This window comes from Myotis lucifugus, unplaced genomic scaffold (genome assembly GCF_000147115.1).
Source record: "Myotis lucifugus unplaced genomic scaffold, Myoluc2.0 scaffold_16, whole genome shotgun sequence".
NCBI lineage: Eukaryota > Metazoa > Chordata > Mammalia > Chiroptera > Vespertilionidae > Myotis > Myotis lucifugus.
This window is the reverse complement of record NW_005871064.1, coordinates 13,336,809-13,360,086: the sequence shown is the minus strand read 5'-3', so window position 1 is coordinate 13,360,086 and position 23,278 is coordinate 13,336,809. Positions and strand designations below refer to the sequence as shown.

General features: G+C 41.3%; 1 protein-coding gene and 1 pseudogene across 3 annotated transcripts in view; both read left to right on the top strand.

Annotated features, from left to right (window-relative positions):
- The window catches only part of ZHX3 (zinc fingers and homeoboxes 3), a 123,093-nt gene that overhangs the window by 79,232 nt on the left and 20,583 nt on the right, over nucleotides 1–23,278 (top strand). The window lies entirely within an intron of this gene.
- On the top strand, nucleotides 8,570–10,179 carry LOC102430799 (annotated as a pseudogene).

Sequence of the window (23,278 nt, the reverse complement as noted above, 5' to 3'; positions counted from 1 at the left end):
AGAACATATCAATAGACCATTCTGGAACCTCTTTCTTAGAATTACTTTACCAGAGCCCTTTGGAACCTTGTGTTTAATAAATGTCAATCATTGCTATTATGAAATACTAGAGGCCCAGTGCTCGACATTTGTGCACTGGGGGAGGGGAGCCTCCTCAGCCCGGACTGCACCCTCTTGCAGTCTGGGACCCCTCGGAGGATGTCCACCTGCTGGCTTAGGCCCACTCCCTGCGGGCAGGTGGACATCCCCAAAGGAGTCCTTAGCGCCGCCGTGGAGGTGGGAGAGGCTCCCACCACCGCCGCTGTGCTCACCAGCTGAGAGCCTGGCTCAGGTCTTCTGGCTGAGTGGCGCTCGCCCTGTGGGAGCACACTGACCATCAGGGGGCAGCTCCTGCGTTGAGTGTCTGCCCCCTGGTGGTCAGTGTGCATCATAGTGATTGGTCGTTCCGCCGTTCGGTTGATTTGAATATTAGGGTTTTATTATATAGGATGCTATTTGCTAATAAAACATATTGTTCAAATGCCTGTTTCCTTTTCTATTCTACCACTGATTCTTTTTTTCCCCTTTCTTTATTGATTAAGGTATTATATATGTGTCTTTATCCCCCCATTGTCCCTCCCTCCTCCCCCCCTCATGTCCTCACCCTCCTCGTGTCTGTGTCCCTTGGTTATGCTTATATGCATGCATGCAAGCCCTTTGGTTGATCTCTCGCTCTTACCCCCACCCTCCCCTACCTTCCCTCTAAGGTTTGACGGTCTGATCGATGCTTCTCTGTCTCTGGATCTGTTTTTGTTCATCAGTTTATGTTGTTCATTATATTCCACAAATGAGTGAGATCATGTGATATTTATCTTTCTCTGACTGGCTTATTTCACTTAGCATAATGCTCTCCAGGACCATCCATGCTGTTGCAAATGGTAGGAGTTCCTCCTTCCTTTTTACAGCAGCATAGTATTCCATTGTGTAGATGCGCCACAGGTTTTTAATCCTCTCATTTGCTGAAGGGCACTTAGGCTGTTTCCAAATCTTAGCTATTTTAAATTGTGCTGCTATGAACATAGGGGTGCATATATCCTTTCTGATTGGTGTTTCTAGTTTCTTGGGATATAGTCCTAGAAGTGGGATCACTGGGTCAAATGGGAGTTCCGTTTTTAGTTTTTTGAGGAAACTCCATACTGTTCTCCACAGTGGCTGCACCAGTCTGCATTCCCACCAGCAGTCTAGCACTGATTCTTGATCAGTAATTCTCAGCCTATTTTTTTTTAGCAATACACATCAGAGTTTTGACATAGAAACACAATTTTGACATCCCTCTCAGCCATGCACACACAGAATTTGCTGCAAGAAAAACATTATAATAATTCATAGTTGTAACTCATGGAAAAGAGGCTGCTGCTGGCTCTACATCGATATAAGCAAGCTAGCTGAGCTCTTTTCACTTCTTTCCTCCTAAATAAAGTATAGCTGAATGCAAAGGAGAGAGACTTCTTATAAGGACAACCTTGAATTGTCACCCAGTTGGTTCAAAACAAAACATGAATGCTGGTATTTCATGTCACCAGTGACAAAGGCTCACTGGGCTCCCCAGCAGTTGCCTGGCCCTGCATGCTGCTTCTAGAATGCCTGTGGGAAGGCCAGGCTGAGGTGGCCAGCTGGCTGTGGAGACCTTATTCTAAGACTGTGCTGCCACTTTCTTGTGACACTGGAGTCAGAAGCAAAAAGCGTTTGCTGCCAGTGACCGAAAGGGCTGTATTCAAGCAGTGACCTATTTTTGCTCTGTAATCAGGTTGGGTTTCTCTTTTTCCCTGGAGAGGCAGCAATCTTACATTCTTCTGAGTACGCGAGAAGCCAATTCCTTGTTGCCTCTTTGGCTTGGTTGTTTCATTTTGCCATAGGTCACTCTTAACTGGGGACAAGAATATCTGCCATCTTTCCCTAATTAGAGGGTAGGAGTTGATTTAAGAGAAAGTGAAAAGATAGGAAAGCATGAACCATAGGAAGATGGATAGCTTATAAGGAAGAACAAAACAAAGGGAAGTAGATAGAGAAAGGTGTTAGGGATTTACAGGTCCAGGGCTCTGCTCTTTTAAATCCTAGTCATGCATATGAACTAATCACTTAGCTTGTTCATTAAATTTTGTGTGAGCTGCATATATGTTAAGTGATAGAGGCATAGTGATAAAGAGATACATCTTTAGCCTCAGCCCATCGTCATGTGGAAGGGGAAGATGGTACCCAAGTTAATGCATTGTCTGCAGTGCTACAAGGGAGATGGGCACAGGGCAAGGCTGCTGATTAGCTGGCAAGGACAATGTTAGATGAATACCTGCTTGAGCTTCCCAGCCAGACTACTGGCCTCCGAGTGCTCTCCACTCCAGCCTGTTCTCACCTCCCTCAGACCAGGGTCTGGTCTGCTTTGTTTTTGTTTGTTTGATGCCACTTGGGTGTGTTCTCTATATAATGTGTAGGAGTCAGGTTGTTTAGGTGTGTCTCTCATGTCTCCTCAAGGAGACTTTTGGGACAGAAGGAAGTGTCCCAAATGGTGATGTGCCAGGGGCCATTCTTTATTTTTTAGGCCTTGAGGTATTTACACAGAATGGTGTGTGCTCCTGTGTCCTCTGCCTGGACAATCTTCTCAGCCTTAAGACCTGCTCCGACAGGATTTATGTCTTGCTCGGATGTCCTGAGCCAAGATAGTTCTTCTCTGGTGTTTTCACTGCCCTTTACTTTTCCTCTGTTAGTATGTAGAGCTCTGAGTTTCAACTTATCTATTTTCACCTGTATCTCTGTCTCCCCCACTGGACTGTGAATCTCAGACACAGGGCCTGTGTTGTGTTTATCTAGGACACAGCAGCTGCTTAACTGTAGTGAGTCACATGAGTGAAGTATGTGTGTCACTTAAATGAAGCTCCCACCCAGAACCAAGATGACTAAAGATATGGAGAGGAATGCAAAACATTCTGGATTGATTCTCAGACTTTTTGAGCCGGTGGAGTGTCTTTTGTATTTAAAAATAAAAGAAAGGTAGATGGAGAAAGTTTTTAAGCACATAGCCTAGGAGAATGGCTGCTGGCATTCAGGAGACAAAGAGATCCAGATTGGTAAGGAAGGGCTCTATACACTACGACAGAGAGGGGGACATGTCGAAAGAGCACCCAATTCAGGTGTCCCCTAACTTTTGTATATAATGTACTTCTGAATGCAGGACAAAATTGAACTTATCTGGTGGATAGCATTGTCATGCCTCAGCATGAAATGTTTATGTGCCAACTGAATGCAGCATTCAAAAAGTGATGGGGAAGCAGCCATATTTAATGTTTACGGAAGTGAGGTTTCTTGTGTAAGAGCCTTCCTGGTACCAAAGGGGGAAATGCATAGTACATGCCTAATAAAGATGGATGAAGCAACTAAATGAACACTAGGGCCAGCTTGGTATATATATTTCTCTTGATTCTATCATGGTTTGGACCTTATATTTTGAGAAATACTGATATATATCAAGAATCTTCCTTGTTTGAAAGACAGTTATGTACACCAGAGGGTGCTGTGTTTCAACTTTCATATCTTTAGTTCTTTTCCATTCCTATGGTTGTATGTTACTTGATTCATTTGAAGATTAGCCAGTTGAGGATATGCCCTCAACAAAGGATTGTGAAGGCCTAACCACACTCTATCCATTTGCTGCCTTCTTAGCATGATAAAAGCATTTGGAAGTGGCCACTACATACTCCTTGGGTGTGTTTAACTGTGTACTAGTTCTTAGCCATTAAGTTCTTTCTTTAAAACTAGACTTTTCTTATGCTGCAGCTTAAGTCCATTTTCAGTATTCTTTCTTTGATGGAAATGGAGACCATATGGTCACCATCATCTGTATAATAACAATGATTGAAGATGGTTATTAAGTCACCCTTCGGCCTTTTCTCTTGTCTAGGCAGAATTGTCTCTGTTCCTGTGGCTATTCCCCATAAATCTCATTTTCCAACTCTTTAATCATCTTGGTGGCTTTCTTTGGAAACTACATCAAAGGCTCAGTTTTAGTGCCTCTATTCTGGTGGGATCTGGGCTTTCAGCTAATGGATATGGAATGTGGTTGTTTTAACCATCCAGTTTCTGTAGCCAATCCCCATATTTCCAAGGCAATCAGAATCTACTAACTATTAAGGGGCTAATTATTATCACTTAATTGTGACATGCTTTATAAATATTATTAAGGTATTGATTTAATATAAAACACAAATTTTAGCTTGTAATCTAGCTATTGACTGATATACTTTTGCAGCCTAGTTTGTTACATTTAGGATCGTTTTCTGTGCTGTCTGACTGTTAAGTGGACGTGTTATCTCTTATTGGAGGATATGAATTTTGTTGTGTTTCCTTCATTCATTATTCACTCAACATATATGAATGCCTACTGAAACAAAACATGGTTCTTTACTTAAAGGAGTTCACAATCTACAATCTAGAGGGAAAGTCAAACACGTGCTTTAAAAAATTACAAAATGAGTGCAGAGTACTGTAAAGGGTGACTTAAGTACAGTGGAAGTTTAGAAAGGCTCCCTTGAAGATGTCATATTTGATGTGGGTCTGAACATGAATTAGTCTTCAGGGATAAAGGAGTTAAAGAAAACTCTCGTGCCCAAGCTGGTTTGGCTCAGTGGATGGAGCATCGGCCTGCGGACTGAAGGGTCCCAGGTTCAATTCTGGTCAAGGGCACATGCCCGGGTTGCGGGCTCAATCCTCAGTAGGGGGCATGCAGGAGGCAGCCAATCAATGATTCTCTCTGTTTCTCTCTCTCTCCCCCTCTCCCTTCCTCTCTGAGTTCAATAAAAATATATATTTTTTAAAAAGGCGGCTCTTGTGACGTGACTCTAGTACACATGAAGGTAAGGAGGCTGGTATGCCAGGGTGCATGCAGCGAACTAGGTGTAGCCAAGCATGAACTTGAGTGGCTGGTGCCAGACTGAAAAACTGCCCGTGTCAAGCCAATAGGTATCCAACAGAAATATAATGTGAGCTGCATATGTCATTTTATAATTCTAGGAGCAACATTTTAAAAAATAAAAATAAATAGGAAATGAGCTATCAAGCCTTGAAAAGACATGGCGGAACCTTAAATGCATATTGCTAAATGAAAGAAGAAGCCAATCCCAAAAGGCTATGTATACTCTGTAATTCAAACTGTATGACATTCTGGAAAAGGCAAAATTGTTGAGACATTAAAAAGATCATGGTGGCCAGAGGTTAAGGGGTGGGAAGGGATGAATAGGTGGAGCACAGAGGATTTTTAGGGCACTAAAAACTACTCTGTATGATACTAAAATGGTGCTGACATGTCATTATAAATTGGTCCAAACCCTTAAAATGTACAACATCAAGAACGAGTTATAATGTAAACTGTAGACTTTGGGTGGTAATGATGTGTTCATGTAGGTTCGTCAGTTGTAACAAATGTGACACACATAGGAGATGTTGACAACAGGAGAGATTATGCATGTGTGGGAACAGAGGTGATATGCAAAATCTCTATACCTTGCTCTCAATTTTGCTGTGAACCTAAAATTGCTCTAAAAAAAGAATCAAAATAAGTTTAATTTTAATAATATATTTTATTTAACTCAAACTATCAAAAGTTAACATTTCAACATATAGTAAAATTATTAATGAGATATTTTACAAAACTTTTTGTACTAAATTTTATTTTAAAACTTTTATTATTTTTAATTAATCTTTATTATTAAACATATTACAGATGCCCCCCTTTTTTTCCATTGTCCCCCTCCACCCCACATCCATCCCTCCCAGACCTTCACCACACTATTGTCTGTGTCCATGGTCTATGCATATATGCATATAAGCTCCTTGGTTAATCTCTTCCCACCCACTCCCCACCCCCATTTTTCCTCTGAGATTCATCAGTCTATTCCATGCTTCTATGTCTCTGGATCTAGTTTGTTCATCAGTTTATTTTGTTCATTAGATTACACATATGAGTGAGATCCTGTGATACTTATTTTTCTATGACTGGCTTATTTTGCTTACCATAATACTCTACAGGTCCCTCCATGCTGTCTCAAAGGGTAAGAGATCCTTCTTTTTTACATGGGCATAGTATTCTATGGTTTAAATGTACTACAACTTTTTTATCCACTCATCTACTGATGGGCACTTGGGCTGTTTCCAGATCTTAGCTATTGTAAATTGAGCTGCTATGAACATATTCTTTCTGATTGGTGTTTTGGGTTTTGTAGGATATATTCCTAGACATGGGATCACTGGGTCAAATGGCAGTTCCATTTTTAATTTTTTGAGGAAACTCTATACTGTTTTCCACAGTGGCTGCACCAGTCTTCATTCCCATCAGCAGTGTACAAAGTTCCCTTTTCGATACATCCTCACCAGCACTTGTCATTTGTTGATCTGTTAATGATAGCCATTCTGACAGGTGTGAGGTGATATCTCATTGTCGTTTTAATAATCATATTGCTGATATATATATAAAATATGTTTTTATTGATTTCATAGAGAGGAAAGGAGAGGGAGAGAGAGATAGAAACATCAATGATGAGAGAAAATTAATTGTCTGCCTCCTGCATGCCTCCTACTGGGGATCGAGTCTGAAACCCAGGCATGTGCCCTGACCAGGCAGGAATCGAACTGTGATCTCCTGGTTTATGGGTCAATGCTTAACCACTTGGCCACACCAGCCAGGCTCTACTAAGTTTTTTGTTTTTGTTTTTAATATATTTTATTGATTTTTTACAGAGAGGAAGGGAGAGGGATAGAGAGTTAGAAACATCAATGAGAGAGAAACATTGATCAGCTGCCTCCTGCACACTCCCTACTGGGGATGTGCCCGCAACCAAGGTACATGTCCTTGACCAGAATTGAACCTGGGACCCTTCAGTCCGCAGGCTGATGCTCTATCCACTGAGCCAAACCAGTTAGGGCTCTACTAAGTTTTTTTGAAATCTAGTCTGAACTTTATATTACTCACATCTCAATTTAAACTAGCTACATTTGAAGTGCTCAAATAGGCATATGTGGCTAGTGGCTGCTGTATTAGACAGAAAAGGTCTTGAAGACTGAAACCTGAGTTTCAATTGTCAACCACACCACTCTCCTGCTCCTTGAGCACTGTAGTAACACAAACGGAAGGCGGCTTACAGACTATCATTTAATCCCATGGTGTCAGTTGTTGTTCACACTGCATGGTGGCCCAAGTTCAGAGCATCTAGAGCAGTGGTTCCCAACGTGGGGGCACATGCCCCACAGGGAGGCAATTTGATTTTTAAGGGGGGTAATTCAAGAATGAGTTATTGACAGTGAATTTTTTGCATTTCTTATGGTTCTAGGGCCTCATATACAATATATAAATATATATGCATTTCAGTTCTCTATTGTATGTTTTGAAACTTTATTTGCTATTTTTTCATATCTCTTCTTCTTATTATTATTTTAATTTCTTAGTGATTTCTTCCGCAGTACTTCAGCTGTCCTTTCGTTCTTTTCTTTTTCTTTTTCATGGATGGCATGTTCTTTGGAAGCTTGTTTAGAGCAAGTTAATGGCCTTTTAAGCTTCCTCCATGTGAATAGGAAGTCACTTTTTGAATAATAAGAATTATATGTCACAGGGTGGGCATCAGGATTTTAGAGATGTTTAGGTGGGGCATGGCCAAAAAAACATTGAGAACCACTGATCTAGAGCAACTCTGTCCAGTAGAAATATAATGTAAACCACATGTGTGATTTAAAATATTTTAGGAACCACATTGACAAAGTAAAAAGAAACAGATGAAATTAATTTTAAGAATTATTTAATCCAATATATCCCAAATATTGTTTCAACATATATTAATGTTAGAAATTATTAATGAGGACATATATACCAGTGAAATAGAATAGAAAGCCCAGAAATAAACCTTTACACGTATAGTCAAATGACATTTGACAAGATTCAATAAGAAAAGGATAGTCCTTTCAACAACTAGTGCCCAGAAACTATAGGCAACCTAGAATGATGTTGGCCCTTTTCCTTACACCATATACAAAAGTTAATTTAAAATAGATAAAGACCTAAATGTAAGAGCTAAAACTATAAACCTCTTAGAAGAAAAGATAAGGGGAAAGCTTCATGACATTTGATCTGGCAATTATTTCTTGGATATAATACCAAAGACAAGGCAGCAAGAAAAAAAAATAGATCAATTGTGTTACATCAAAATTAAAAACTTATGTGCTTCAAAGGACATATTCAATAGAGTGGAAAGTTGACCTATAGGATGGAAGAAATTATTTGCAAATCATATATCTAATAAGGTGTTAATATCCAGAATATATAAAGAATTCCTACTAGTCAACAACCAAATACAACTTGATTTAAAAATGGGCAAAGGACGTGAATAGACATTTCTCCAAAGATGTTGTACAAATGACTAATAAGCACATGAAAAGATGTTCTACATCACTAATCATTAGGGGAATGCAAATCAAAAGCACAGCAAGATACCACCTCGCACCCATTAGGATGGCTACTATAAAAAACAACAAACAGAAAATAACTAATGTTGGCACGGATGTGGAGAAATTGGAACCCTTGTCCTAGTTAGTAGGAATGTAAAATGGTACAGTTTCTATGAAAACAGTATGGCAGTTCTCAAAAAGTTGAACATAGAATTACTATTTGATCCAGCAATTCCACTTCTGAGTAAAATTTTACCTCTGGGTATATATCCAAAAGAATTAAAAGCAAGGACTCAAGGAGATACTTGTACACCTAGGTTCACAGCAGCATTATTCACAATAGCCAAAAAATAGAAGCAGCTCAAGTGGCCATTGATGAATGAATGAATAAATAAAATGTGGTATATACAATATAATGGGCTATTATTCAGCCTTACAAAGGGAGGAAATTGATACAACATGGTTAAACCTTGAAGACTTATGCTAAGTAAAATAAGCCAGTCGCTAAAGGACATATACTGTATGATTCCACTTACATGAGGTACCTAGAATAGTCAAGTTCATAGACAGAAAGCAAAATGGTGGTTTCCAGGGCTGGGATGAGAGGGAATGAGTTCTTATTTAATGGGTACAGAATTTCTGCTTTGCAAGATGAAAAGAGATCTAGAGATGGATGGTGGTGATGGTTACACAACAATGTGAAAGTACTAAGTGCCACTCAACTGTCCACTTAAAAATGGTTAAGTGAGCAAATTTTATGTTATATGTATTTTGCCACAATATTTTTTTAAAAACTCCCTCCTTCTAAAAAAAAGATGTAAGTACTTCTGAGACCATAGAATTTCAGATGGGAAAAGAAAGAAAGAAAGGAGGCATGAGTAAAGGGACTAAGAAAAAATTAGAAACTACCAAAAAATATAAGCATATTTATGGGGGTACGTTCTCTCTTCCCGTGACCAGCGCCGAAAGAGAGAACGTGGGGGTTCAAGAATCTTGAGTAGAACACGACGAGGGTTAAGGAAGAATAAAAAACGAGACTGAGACAGAAATAGAGGGAAAAGCTGGACCTGGGTGTGGCATCTGACCTCTGATAGATGAACAGAGCGCCAGCACCTGAACCGCGTGTTTACTCGAAGTAACAGGAAGTTATATCACATCTGGGTAGGCCTTGAGTTTCTGGCGACATAGTGAGATCCACCCCCTAGCTAGCACCTGGGCTGGAAAGGTCAGACTGATTGACGTCCTTGTCTTTGGGCTAGGAACGCCTCCAGGGCGTGGCTTTGCCTGAACCCTAGGTTCAGCTGACATATTTAAAAATGCCCTATGTGCTTGCCAGTGGCCCCCCACACATATTGATTTAAAAAGCTGATCTAAAAAATACAAGATCAGGGTTTTATCCCATTGTTGGCAGAAGCCAGGCTTGTGGGACGCCTAGAGTGGGGATTCCAGGTCCCAGCCAGGAGATTTCTGATCAGGATTGTTACAATGAGTCTGTGGAAACAAACCCTCAGTGACTTCTTAAAGCAAATCACTGAAGACCAGTGGTGGTAAAACTAAATTCTTGAGTGGATTATCGAAGGGGCCTGGTTTGCCTGGATGGCTGCATAAAAATAGTCTTGGGAAGAATATGTAAATGGACAACTGAAGAATAAGTATGGGGATGCATTTATCCGAGGAAACAATGTGTGATACATGAGCACACAGAAGAGAAGGACGTGAAAACATCAAGAATGCAGTATTTTTGCCTGACCAGTGTGGCTTAGTGGTTGAGCATCGACCTATGAACCAGGAGATCATAGTTTGATTCCCAGACAGGGCACATGCCCAGGTTGTGGGCTCTACCCCCAGTAGGGGGCTTGCAGGATGCAGCCAATCAATGATTCTCTCTCATCATTGATGTTTCTATCTCTGTCTCTCTCTCCCTTCCTCTCTGAAATCAATAAAAATATATATTTTTAAAAGAATATAGTGCTTTTCATACTTGGATATATATGAAATTTTGGGGGTGCTTTTTGATATAATTTGTTATGAAAGTTTTGGGGTTCTTTTTGATATAATTTGTTGTATTTCATAATAGTTGCTGATTTTTCAGTGACACATGAATAAGATAAATGTATAAAATTGTGGATTTAATTATAAAAAATTCTTTCATATTTAAGTTTCAGTCATTTTCTTTTACCTCTATGTCAGTGTGCAGAATGTAAAAATTGTTTTTTTTAAAAAGATACCAGATCAGCATTTGTTCTGCTCCTCTTTAAATAAAGAATTCTGTACTATTAAAAAATTATTGAGATATTTTACACTCCTTTTCATACTAAGTCTTCACACCTAATGTGTATTTTACCCTATCATACATCTCAATTTGGACAAGCCACACTTGAATTACTGAAGAGCCACATGTGACTAGTGGCTGTTGTATCAAACAGCATAGGAATAGAATCTTCTGATTGGAAGTAGGAATTCTTTAAATCAAGGAGACATGAACAGATTTGTTTTTGAGGATGTTGACTCTGTTGATAATGTTAGAGATGGACGGAAGAGGAGAAAGAACTAAGGGCTGGGAGCTTGAAGGGTTTTTGTAGGACTTCAAGCCAGAACCAACAAAGGACTGAATTATGGTAAAAGACACAAGGATAAAGCCAATAGCCATTGCCTGTGGTGTACTTGCTATGTGTCAGGCATGTTGCACCCCTCACACCCATATCTTTTTTTCTGTTTGCTTATTAATCCTCACCCAAATATAGTTTTTTATTAATTTTTAGAGAGAGTGGAAGGAAGAGAGGGAAGGGGGGGAGAGAGAAATGTCGATGGGAGACACACACATCCATAGGTTGCCTTCCCTGGGAAGACACGCACCCCGACTGAGGCTGGGGACGATTCTGCAACCCAAGTATGTGGCCTGTGGCCTTGCCAGGAATCGAACCTGTGACCCTTTGGTGTTCGGGTTGACACTCTAACCGCTGGGAAACACCAGCCAGGGCACTCACACCTGTATCATAATTCTTGCAAGAGCTCTGAGAGATGAAGGCTATTATCTCCACTTACAAAGAGGAAGAAAGGGGGACATAGAAGGTACAAGTACTGTGCTTGTGTTCCAGAGCTCATAGGTAGCAGAATCAGGATATAAACCAGGCCTGTCTGGCTCCTTTGGACTGTGTCTCACATGGATGGAGATGAGAGGTCTGATTTGAAACATTCTTAGATTTATAGGATGTGATGGCAGCTGGATAAGAGAAAGACATGAGGGCTGCATAAAGGACACATGAGTGATTTGGAGATTGGATCTCTTGCTTGGAAATCTGTATACATGGTGCGAAGTGAGATGAAGATCTAGGCAGTAGAACATGGTGGCTGAATTTTCGTTTTGCTTATTTTGTTTAGGTTTATTTTTCTTGAGGGGTGAATGCCTAAGTAAGGAGGCAAAAACTATGTAGTTTTTAAAAACCTACAGGGACCAGTGGCAGTTGGAAGTGATGGATTTGGAGCTTGGCAGATAATTCAAGCCTGTTCAGGGTGATTTGGAGGTCACTTGGGTACAGGAGATTGCAAAGCCCTGGCAGGGATGAGTTTGCTCCCTTGTAGAGAGCTTTTAGAGGCATGGGTCTTAACCTCCTTTGGGGCCTGAATGACTTTGAGACTCGCCAAGGAGTTGGAGAGGGCCACTTGACTGGTGACCTTGGTGCAAGTAGTTTGGGCAGAATGGGAGGGTGAAATGGAGCCTTCAGTGTGCCAAAGACTGACTGAGCAAGGAAGTTAAATAAGTGGGATGGTGGAGGCTGGCTCTGCGGGAGAGAGGGGAGGTGAAAAGGGAGAGGGCCAATTAAGAGGATGATTTCTATTCTTATGAAAGTTAAGTAGTATTTTAAGTAAAGTCAAATGAAAATTTATTGTCCAAGATTATCATAGAAACAACACATAATATTAAAGCATTCCTTTTGTTTAAAAACAAATAAATATAACTTTTACCAAATTTATGATGGTAGGTTTATCATGTCCATTCTCATATCAAAAGAAGTTCTTAGGAACTTTTTATTTAGGCTCCTGAAATCTCATAGAAAGAAAATAAATATGCTTACCAATTTGAACCAGAAGGCACATCTCCCCAAACTCTCCTGAGTGTTATCAGTGGTGTGCCTGCATGTGTGCCCTCCCATATTGTAGGGAGAGGGTTAAGGTGGGAATAGGGATATATGTGTACTTTATTCCTGGTTTGACAATGGTTATGAAGAAATAGTTGTTGAAATTTTATATTTTACACAATCATAGCTACTCTTACTTTTGTGAAGTGATTGACTTTACAGTTTACTAGAGGCCCGGTTCACGAAATTCGTGCATGAGCGGGGGGTCCCCTCAGCCCAGCCTGCACCCTCTCCAATTTGGGACCCCTTGGGGGATGTCCAACTGCCGGTTTAGGCCCGATCCTGGACATCTCTCTCACAATCCTGGACCGCTGGTTCCTAATCGCTCACCTGCCTGCCTGCCTGGTCGCCCCTAACTGCCCCCCCCGCTGGCCTGGTTGCCCCCAACTGCCCCCTCTGATGGCCTGGTCGCCCCCAGCTGTCCCCCCTGCAGGCCTGGTCGCCCCACACAGCCTGCTGTTCAGTCGTTTGAGTATCCCTCACTAACCCCCCTGCCGGCCTGGTCACCTCACGCAGCCTGCTTGTTCAGTCTTTTGGTCGTCCCTCATAACCCCCCTGCCAGCCTGGTCACCCCACGCAGCCTACTTGTTCAGTTGTTTGGTCATCTCTCACTAACCCCCCTGCTGGCCTGGTCATAGGCAGCCATCTTGTGAGGGCGTGAGGGTTAATTTACATATTACCTCTTTATTATATATGATAAAATAGAGAAGGCTCAGGTGCTGAGGTCTATTATTCCTCCTTACCCCTGGGTGACCTTGGCACCCTAAGGTTCCTCATGAGACAGCTGAGCACCCCCAGAGACCTCCAGCATGTCTTCCATCTGGTGTTCAACACCTCTGTTCTGCTGCCCTGCTCAGGACAATGATGTGAAAGTGACCCTGATCTTGAAGAGTTCTGGAAAAATGTGGAATTTTTTTTTAATCAAATTCAGTTGGTACCTTTGGTTGGGCATCATAAGATTGGAAGTGGATTTGCATAGAAATATCCTAGCTCTAAGTCACAAGGCTGATAAACCCAGTGAATGCCAGTTAATCTTACTTGTCAAGGGAAACATAACTTCTTGATGAATACTAACAACATTCAAAACATTACTCATAAAGTGAACATTATTAAAACTGTCCTGGGCCAACTGAGGCAATGCCACAGCCCTGCACCGTCCCAGGGCACTGTGCCCTGGTTTTCTGTAGCACCATTCTACTCAGGCCTAGGATATTTTCCAACAGAGGGAGAAGGAAAGGTTTAATAGATTCCTTTCCTCTTGACAAGGAGATAAATTTGAAATTTGACCTGTGGAATTCACTTAAAAATAGAGGAACCTGGAGAACATTGGAAAGGACTAGGAAACAAACTTGAGAGGGAGATAATTTGGTGACAAGAGTAAAAATAATTTGAAGACAAATATGACTTCTATGACTGGTGCTGCTCTGCTGGCATCATTGGGTGGTGGGGAGCATAACATAAATGCGATATATAACCAAAAGAATTGAATGTAGGGCCTCAGAGAGATATTTGCACACCCATGTTCATAGCAGCATTATTCATAATAGCCAAAAGATGGAAATAACCTGAATGTTCATCAACAGATGAGTGAATAAAGAAAATGTAGTCTATACAATGCAATATTATTCATCCTTAAATGAAGGGCTTCTCCCATCCCTGGCCTGAAAGCTCAGTTGGTTAGAGTGTTGGCCTGATACACCAAGGTTGCAGGTTCAATCCCTGGTCAGGGCACATACAAGAATCAACCAATGAGTGCATAAATAAGTGGAGTAAAAAATCAGTGTTTCTCTCGCTCTCTCTCCCTTCCTCGCTCTATAAAAAAAATAAGGAAGGAAATCCTGTCACATGGTCCAACTTGCATGAACCTTGAGGACATTATTATAAGTGAAACTAGAGGCCCATTGCATGAAGAGATTCGTGCAATAGGCCTTCCTTCCCCTGGCTGCCAGCACCGGTTTTCCTCTGGCACCTGGGACCCAGGCCTTTGCTCTGGCTGCAGCAGAGAAGCCAAGCCTCTACAGTCTTCAGCCGTCTTCAGTCTTCGCTCCGGGGGGAGCCTTCAGTCTTCGCTCCGTGCCTGAATATGCAAATTAACTACCATCTTTGTTGGGTTAATTTGCATACTCATCCTGATTGGCTGGTGGGCATAGAGGAGTGACACCAATTTGCATGTTTCTCTTTTATTAGTGTAGATAAGCGAGTCACATAAACACAAGTACTGCATGATTCCACTTGTACGAGGTATCTGAAGCAGTTAAACTCTTAGATACTGAAAGTAGAATGATGGTTGCCAGGGAGTGGGGGAGGGGAAAGGAGAGTTATTGTTCAACTAGAGGCCTGGAGCACGAAATTCATGCACAAGGGGGGGGTACCCTCAGCCCAGCCTGCACCCTCTCAAATCTGGGATCCCTCTCACAGTCCAGGACCTCTGGCTCCTAATTGCTCACCTGTTTGCCTGCCTGATCACCCCTAACTGCCCCCCCCCGCCAGCCTGATCACCCCTAACCGCCTCTGCCTGGCAGCCTGATTGCCCCTAACTGTCCCCCTTGCTGGCCTGGTTGCCCCCAACTGCCCCCCCCACTGGCCTAGTTGCCCCTTACTGCCCCCCTGCTGGCCTGGTCGCCCCCAACTGCCCCCCTCTGCTGGGCTGGTCGCCCCACACAGCCTGCTGTTCAGTCGTTTGGTTGTCCCTCACTAACCCCCCTGCTGGCCTTGTCGCCCACGCAGCCTGCTGTTTGGTCGTTCATCCGGTTGTTTCAGTCGTGATGGCCCCTGGCTTTTTATATATTAAGATGGATATAGAGTTTCAGTTTTGCAAGATGAATAGCGTTCTGGAGACTTGTGCATGTAGTTAACACTATTGTACTGTACACTTAAAAATGGGCCTGGCTGGTATTGCTCAGTGGTTGAACATCAACTTATGAACTAGGAGGTCACAGTTCAATTCCCGATGCCTAGGTTGCGGGCTCGATCCCCAGTGAGGCGGGTGTAGGAAGCAGCTGATCAATTATTCTCTTTCATCATTGATGTTTCTATCTCTCTCTTCCTCTCCCTTCCTCTCTGAAATCAATACAATTCATTCAGGGAAAACTGTATTATGTGTTAGGCACTGTGCTGGATGCTGAGGATAATGTGGATATAGGCCCTGACTTTACAGAGCTAACTGGGGTGACAGACAGTAAGTAGGAGAAGCAAATAAAGATCCAGTGATGAATTCTGATAAATGCTGTAGAGAAGCAATCAGGGAATTGTGATAGAGGATGACTAATCAGTGTGGAGTTTGGAGACCGACTTAGACATTTAACAAGGGTGATCAAAGAAGATCTCACAAGGGCTGTGATACTTAGGGAGTGAGGTGTCACAGACATAGAGGGGTCCCAGATGCCATCTCCACCCAGGCCTTCTGCAGTCAGCAAGAACCTCGTGTGCCACTAGTGATCCCCTGTGGCATGGCTATAACAAAGAACAAGAAACAAACATTCCCTCCTAAGACAAGAAGGTAGAGTTCAAAGAGCCAAAGGGGAAGAAAGCCCAGAACTCCTCTGTCAGAATGGTAAATGAGTGTGTGTAAATGTGTCCCCACATGGCCCTGTGATGAAAGAATCCCAGTGCTGCCAAATTCCAGCAGTGCTCCCTTGTCCCACTGGGTCTCAAATTCCTCATCTGTGCAGGGAGAAAAAGAAAATAGAACTTCTACCCAGATAGATTTCTGGTATTACTAGTGGTAGTAGAATGATTAAAACACTGCTTTCATTGAATTCTCTCCGGTTGGGCTACATTTGAATGCTGGTTCAGTTCTAATTGCCACATTTTGAGAGCGACATGGACAAGTTAAAATATATTCAAAGAACAGGTCACTAGAGAATGTGGAATGAATTCAGAATGGTTACAATGCAGAGGTGAATACTGAAGGATAAATGACGATCGTCAACTTGTGACAGACAGGCTGATATATAGAAAGAGAGTGGACTGATCACATAGTGAAGAGTGTTGCCTTGTTTTATGTTGGTTTAAAGACAGATCTAAACCTGGGAATCAGGTCCAGGTAAGAATGGAGCTCTGTAATAGTTGTGATAATGAGTCTCAGACCATGGAGACACTCAAATGGAGACTGGATAACAGGTTGTGGTAGGGTTTTTTAATGGGAAAGAGATTGCTCTGCATGGATTGTCCCCTTCCTCTATCGTGGATGTCTCTTATGTTGTTTTAAAACTATGTCTTTAAGCTGAAGGCAGAAGGAATATATTTAGTTGTAGGGATTATATTTAGATGTAGATGAAGTGCCCAAATGCAGCACTACAGAAGTGAAACCCAAAGCCCACCTGTATTTATTAGAAGTTTGGATGTAAAGTTCTACCTAGTATTCAACCCCAGTCACATATTCTTTCAGGACCTCTGCTTCAACTCCATTAGCCACTCACTTTCTCACTTGTTGCTCTTTGTAATAACAACCCACATACTTTGGAAAATGTTTTTTTCCATTTATATATTTATTCAAATTTTGTTTTTAATACATAGAACATTTATAATTTTAATACATAGAACATTTTTTAGAATTTAAAAAGGTTCACAAGGAAAAGCTTTTGTCTTTCTGCCCCCACCCCCCCTCCAGAGGCAATGACTAGTTTCTCATGTATTTGTCTAGAGATATTTTAAGTGTATATATACATAAGCACATGTATACATTGCTTTAAAAATATATCAAGATATCTTAAAGATGACTCCATAGCAATATAAAAAGTGTTCACTTGTTCTTTTTCACAGGTGCATACTATTTCATTCTTCTTTGTGGACAGTTAGGTTATTTCCAAGCCTTTGCTTTCACAGTGTTGCCAGTGGCTTACCTTATACATGCTTGAATGCACACATGTACAAGTATACCTGTAGGCTACATTCCTAAAGGCAGAATCAAAGAGATTGGGCATTTATAATTTTGTTAGCTCTTAAAAAATAGTTCTCAATAGAGATTTTACCAAGTTTCACTCCTACAAGCAGTGTGTGAGAATGCCTTATTTCCTTAAACCCTTGTCAGCTAAGTATATTGTCAAACCTTTTGAGCTTTTCCAAAGTGAGTGAAAGAAAGAGAATCAAAGTGATTTTAATTAGTATTTCTCTTACTGTGAGTGAAATCGAGCATCCTTTCTCCTGTGTAAAATCTTAATGGGCTTTGTATTGAGGCCATTGAAGAAGTTCATCAATGCAAACTGAGCCTGGAAGGAGAGGAGTGCTGTATTCACAGAAGAGAGCCAGAGTTCCTTTTCAATGAGTGTTCTTGGGAGGTTCAAGCAGGCCCACTAGCCTTCAAGCTATTTTAGCCTATAAACTCTCTGGCCCACACTGGGAAAATTCAATTAAAACAAACCAAATGTAATTCAGATGTAAAACCATATTCAGAACAAACCATTTATATTGCTTTTTAATTTTTAGTTTTAAATTAAATAAAGTACTTTGCTTTTGTACTTAGGATGCAAATACATTTTAGCGGAATGTGTTTGACTTTGGAAGGAGCTGTCTCACACCTCTGAGGGTGTAGCTTCAAGGTCAAGGTATCCTAAGTTTGCTCCCAGCCTTCCCCCTACCACTCTTTCTGCAGTTTCTCTTTTGGTTCAAGCAGATTTTGGCAAAGACCAGAGTCTTTTCACTGGGAATATTGGCATTGCACAGCCCCCCTGCTCATTAGCAGCCTGACCCATTAGTCCTCTGAAATGCTTCTGACCAAGCCTGCTTAGTCCAGTTTTTCACCTAGAAAGGGACCGTCCAGTCTTAGCAGCACAGACCTGACTTAGCAGGTTCAAACCTATTTTGTTTGATGGCAATGCCATGCTTTCAGTGGTAGGTCAAAACTCTTCCAGTCAAAGCTCCCTATGGATACACTGTCACACGCTCCATCAGTCCCCTAGGAAATCTTGTGAGCTCTACTTCCTAAATGTATCCAGAAACCGGCCACTTCTCTTTACCGCCATCTCTGTCATCATGGTCCAAGCTGTTATCATCTCCTGCCTGGGTTGCTGCCATAACCTCCTGACAAATTTCCTGCTTCTCCACTTGTTTTTCCTGCAGTCTATTCTCAATACAGCCAGGAGGGGCGTCCTGTAGGCCACAGATCCGGTCATGTGAGGCCTCTGCTCCAAGCCCTCACATGGCACTGTCCATCTCAGAGAAACCTAAGTCATTACAGTGACTCTGCACAGTCAGCCTTCTCACCTCTTTGGCCTTGTCCTCTCCTGCTCTCTCTGCGACCACTGCTACTCAGCTGGACTGGCCTTGCTCTGCTTTGAACAAACCAGACTCACTCCCCCATCCAGGTCCTCTCACCAGCTGTGCCTCTGCCTGGACTGCTCCTCCCTCCCACACATCCAGCTGGCTCACTTCCTCACCTCTGAGTCTCTGCTCCATTGCCCGTTCTCAGTGAGGCCATTCTGACCACCATATTTAAACCTGCAGCCTCATCCCTTCCCCACCCACCACACTCACTGTCCCCTGTCCTGCTTTATTTTTTTCCATTGCACTTAGTACCCTTTCACACTTCATTTACTTGTTTATTTAGTTCAGGGGTTCTCAAACTTTTTAAACAGGGGGCCAGTTCACTGTCCCTCAGACCGTTGGAGGGCTGGACTATAGTTTTAAAAAAAACTATGAACAAATTCCTATGCACACTGCACATATCTTATTTTGAAGTAAAAAAACAAAACGGGAACAAATACAATATTTGTATTTGCATGTGGCCCGCGGGCCGTAGTTTGAGGACCCCTGATTTAGTTTATTGTCTCTCCTTCAAAATAAAATGTAAACTCCAGGAAGGTATAGTTTTTATAGCCCTTTTTTTCCCCACCCATATTCTAGCATGTAGAACAATGGCCTAGCATAGGATGGGCGCTTAGTAAACATTTGTTAAATGAAATATCTTTCTTTTCTCTACCAAACTTTTTCCTCAAAGTCTGCCAAACCTAAACTGAAACAATATGTGTTGTATTTTGATACTGATACTGGTTATATAACTAAATCCTAGAGCACTGATCCATATTTTTCTGGTGAATGTCACAGTATAACTAACTGGAATCATTTGGGTAACAACTCTTATGGAAGGGTTAAGTATAACCCAAGAAACTTCATTAAGGACAGTGACAGATACATTTGGGTGACATCTGGAGACTTAGATTTAGATCCAGGTACCACTTCTAAGAGGGCGATAGGCAGGTAAGAGCACATTTGGAGAAGAGCAGTGGGATGGTGCAGACATTCCAACCCGTGACACCAAATGCAGGAATGAGGATGATTGGCTTGGAGGGGGGAAGAAGACTCTTAAGGAACACGATTCCTTTTTCCAAGTGTTAAAAAAGGTCTCATGTAGAAGATTAAGAGGTCTACAGATCTGCTCTATAGACCTATAATCACCTCCTTATTGCCTTCCACCCCATCCAAAGCAGGTCCAGCTTTTGTGAAACCTGAACATTAGAAGGGAGCTCCTCCTAAGGTTAAAAAAAAATAGTATGAAGAGTATAAGTATAAATTTATAAAAATATAGATACAGCTTTGGAAGGTGTAGGGTCCTGGAAGTTCAGTTTCATTAGCTTGACGGTAAATCCACCGCATTTAGATTTCCCCTGCCAGCAAAATTGAGCTCCTTGTAACTTTCCAAACATGTTTTCTCTTCCTTCTGGCCTTGCATAAAGTGTTCCCTCTGTCTAGAGCACCCTTTTCTCAACATGTCTACTTGGTAGTATCTACTCATCCTTCAGCCTCTAATTCAATGGCTGTCCCCTCTGTGAGGTCTTCCCCAAGCCCTTCAGAAAACTTAGGTGGGTGCTAAGTCTTTCCCTGCCCTCGTGAATCTTGTGCATGTTTCCACTACAACACTCGGCTTAATGTTTGAGTTTGGGTAATTTGTTTGTGTGGCTTTCCTTATGCTGTGTATCAGGTAGGATGGGTTGAATTATGCTGTAGTAACAAGCAACTCCAAAAACCTCAGTGGCTTAAAATAACAGGTTGTTTCTTGCTCACACCGTGTGTACATTGTGGGTCAGCTTTTTTCTCCCTTTTTAGGACCCAGGGTAATAGAGTAGCCACAGTAAGGGACATTGCCAGTTGCTCGGCCAGAGAGTAAATCGTGAACCAAAGCATGAAATTTCTCCTAGATCTTTCCCCTGGAGATAACATATTTGCTTACATTTCACTGGTTATATACTTCAGTTCAGGTGGACAGGGAAATCCAATGTGTCCAAAAGGAGAGCCCACCCCAGAATATTAATGAATGGCCTGATATCCACTACGAACTATTAGCTTCTTGACTACAGGATGGCATCTGTTAAAAAATCTCTGTGTAGCCAGTACCTAGCAAGTAGTACTTAGCACATAATAAGTCCTCAACTCTATTTGAGTAAAAAATTAAATTTAGTGATTAAAACCTACAGGAAGGTAATTTTTGAGATGCTTAAAGAAGGAATCATTTCCAACATATTTTCTATCTCAATAGGTGCCGACCTCCCTGTCTTCAGAGATATTCAAATATAGGGTATCCTAACCACCTGATGGTATTTTAAGATAATTTATGTAAAGATGAGTGGTTGAAATCTCAAGTGGTCTCTAAAGTCCCTTTAATTCTGAGGCCTCTGTATTTATATTATAATCACCTTTCTGGCTTGAGAAAGAATAAATGAGTGTTCACTACAGAGGTGATAACATCTGATTGGAGCAGGCTATTTCTGTTGGTGACTTGACAGAAACAAGAATTGTTTGAGGGGGGAAAACAAGTGGAGAGCTCTGGCCCCGATCCCTCCGCTGAATGGTAATTACGAAGTGCAGAAAGTATTGTGACCCTTACTTATTGAGAGAGCAAAACAAGGCCAGCTCTGGGCTCGACGTTGCTTTGACACTTGAGGATTCGGGTTTGGAAACAGACTTGAAGTCTTTAAATGCCTTCGTTTCAGTGGAAATCTGGTGATTCTAGCCAGTGGATCTGTTGGACGGCCAAGGTCGTGCCCCACACATCCCTGAGGATGGATAGTTTCCCTTGTGTTAGTTTTGTTATAGATTCCTGCTGACTAACCTTGGTCTCATCACTTGGCCCACTGTACCAGAGTTCTCTAGTCCTAGGTAATAGTAAATAATACATCCCCTCTTCAGACTGTACAAAAGTGTTATAAATAATAAGGCTCATGATAGCCCTGTCAAGTCATTTTAATTTTAAAAAAATAACAACACTAGAATAATTGAGCTTTAAAAATTTTGAGCCCTCTGTAGGAAGGCTCAAAATAATATAATTGCCCATGTAAAAAATGTCAAAATAATTAAAGGTGATAGGTTTATTCAGTTGATATTCAGAGTGAATGTGGCCTGAAAAAGAACTTAAGACTTAAAGTCACAATACCAGTCTCACCACAAATCTGCTGTGTGACTTTGGTTATATCACCTCCCCTTTCTTGCTCAGTAGCTCCTCAATGCTAAAATGGGGGAAGGGACAATAATATCCAATTCAGGAGGCTATGAAGCTGGATCAAAAGAGGTGAAAGTGCTTTGCAGACCATGAAGCACTCTGGGTGATGGAATTGAAGAAAATCTAGTGTCCTGGTTGGTCATGGAAATTTCTCAGATTTATTTTTTTGTAGAGCAGTGGCGCCATCAGTGCAAACTGATCCACTTGTACGTGGTGTTATCTTATACTTCAGAAGTCTCTTGAGATGGAACCCATTGTTTAATTTGGAGTTTTTGGCAGTGGTTCACAGTGCCAGCTACTACCACTGTTGAGATCACTTGACTCATGCCAGAAATCAATTCTAAAAGGTACTCATGCATTCTATCACTTTCAGCCTTGATTCAATTCACATGAGAACCTGGTGGATTCTTTGTTATGGTTTCTTTGCACATATGGTCCCAGAACAACTTTTTGACACTTCCAGTGCATGGGAGTCACTAATTTTTTCAGCTATTATATGCAGCTTCACACAAATATGCATTTTTAAAGGATGTTTCTAACTAGGACTCTTCTCAAGGTCAAACTTTGCATTTCCTGAGGATTCTGCCTCAATCAAATTGTGCCCTTATGGATTTCAGGGTGTCAAGAGTTCATTGAAGTGGTCAAATCCATTGATGATTTGAAATTGATACAGTTGTCCCCCTTGGTATCTTTGGGGGATTGGTTCCAGGACCTTCATGGATACCAGAATCTGCAAATGATCCAAGTCCCTTATATAAAATACTGTAGTATTTGCATATAACCTACACACATCTCCCATATACTTTATTTATATATATATTTAATATCATCAAATACTCTTTTAATCTTTATCCCATATACTTTAAATCATCTCTAGATTCTTATCACATCTAAAACAATGTAAATGCTATGTAAATAGTTGTTAGACTGTATTATTTAGGGAATAGTGACACGAAAAACCTCTGTACATGTTCAGTATAGGCACAACTATTGTAGATCTAACTATAGGGGGTACATGTGAGCAACAATGTAACTTTTAAAAAATATTTTTGATCCCCAGTTGGTTGAATGTGTGGATACAAAACCCTTGCATACATATTTGATTGTATTTGAAAACAGTGAGTGGTCATATTCCCTCCACCTCCCTGGTTATTATTTATTGTTCCAGTTGAATTACTTCAACAAGAGAAGGTTGCCAAGTAAATGATATGATAGTGATACCAATTAGGGCCTCCATTTTGACAAA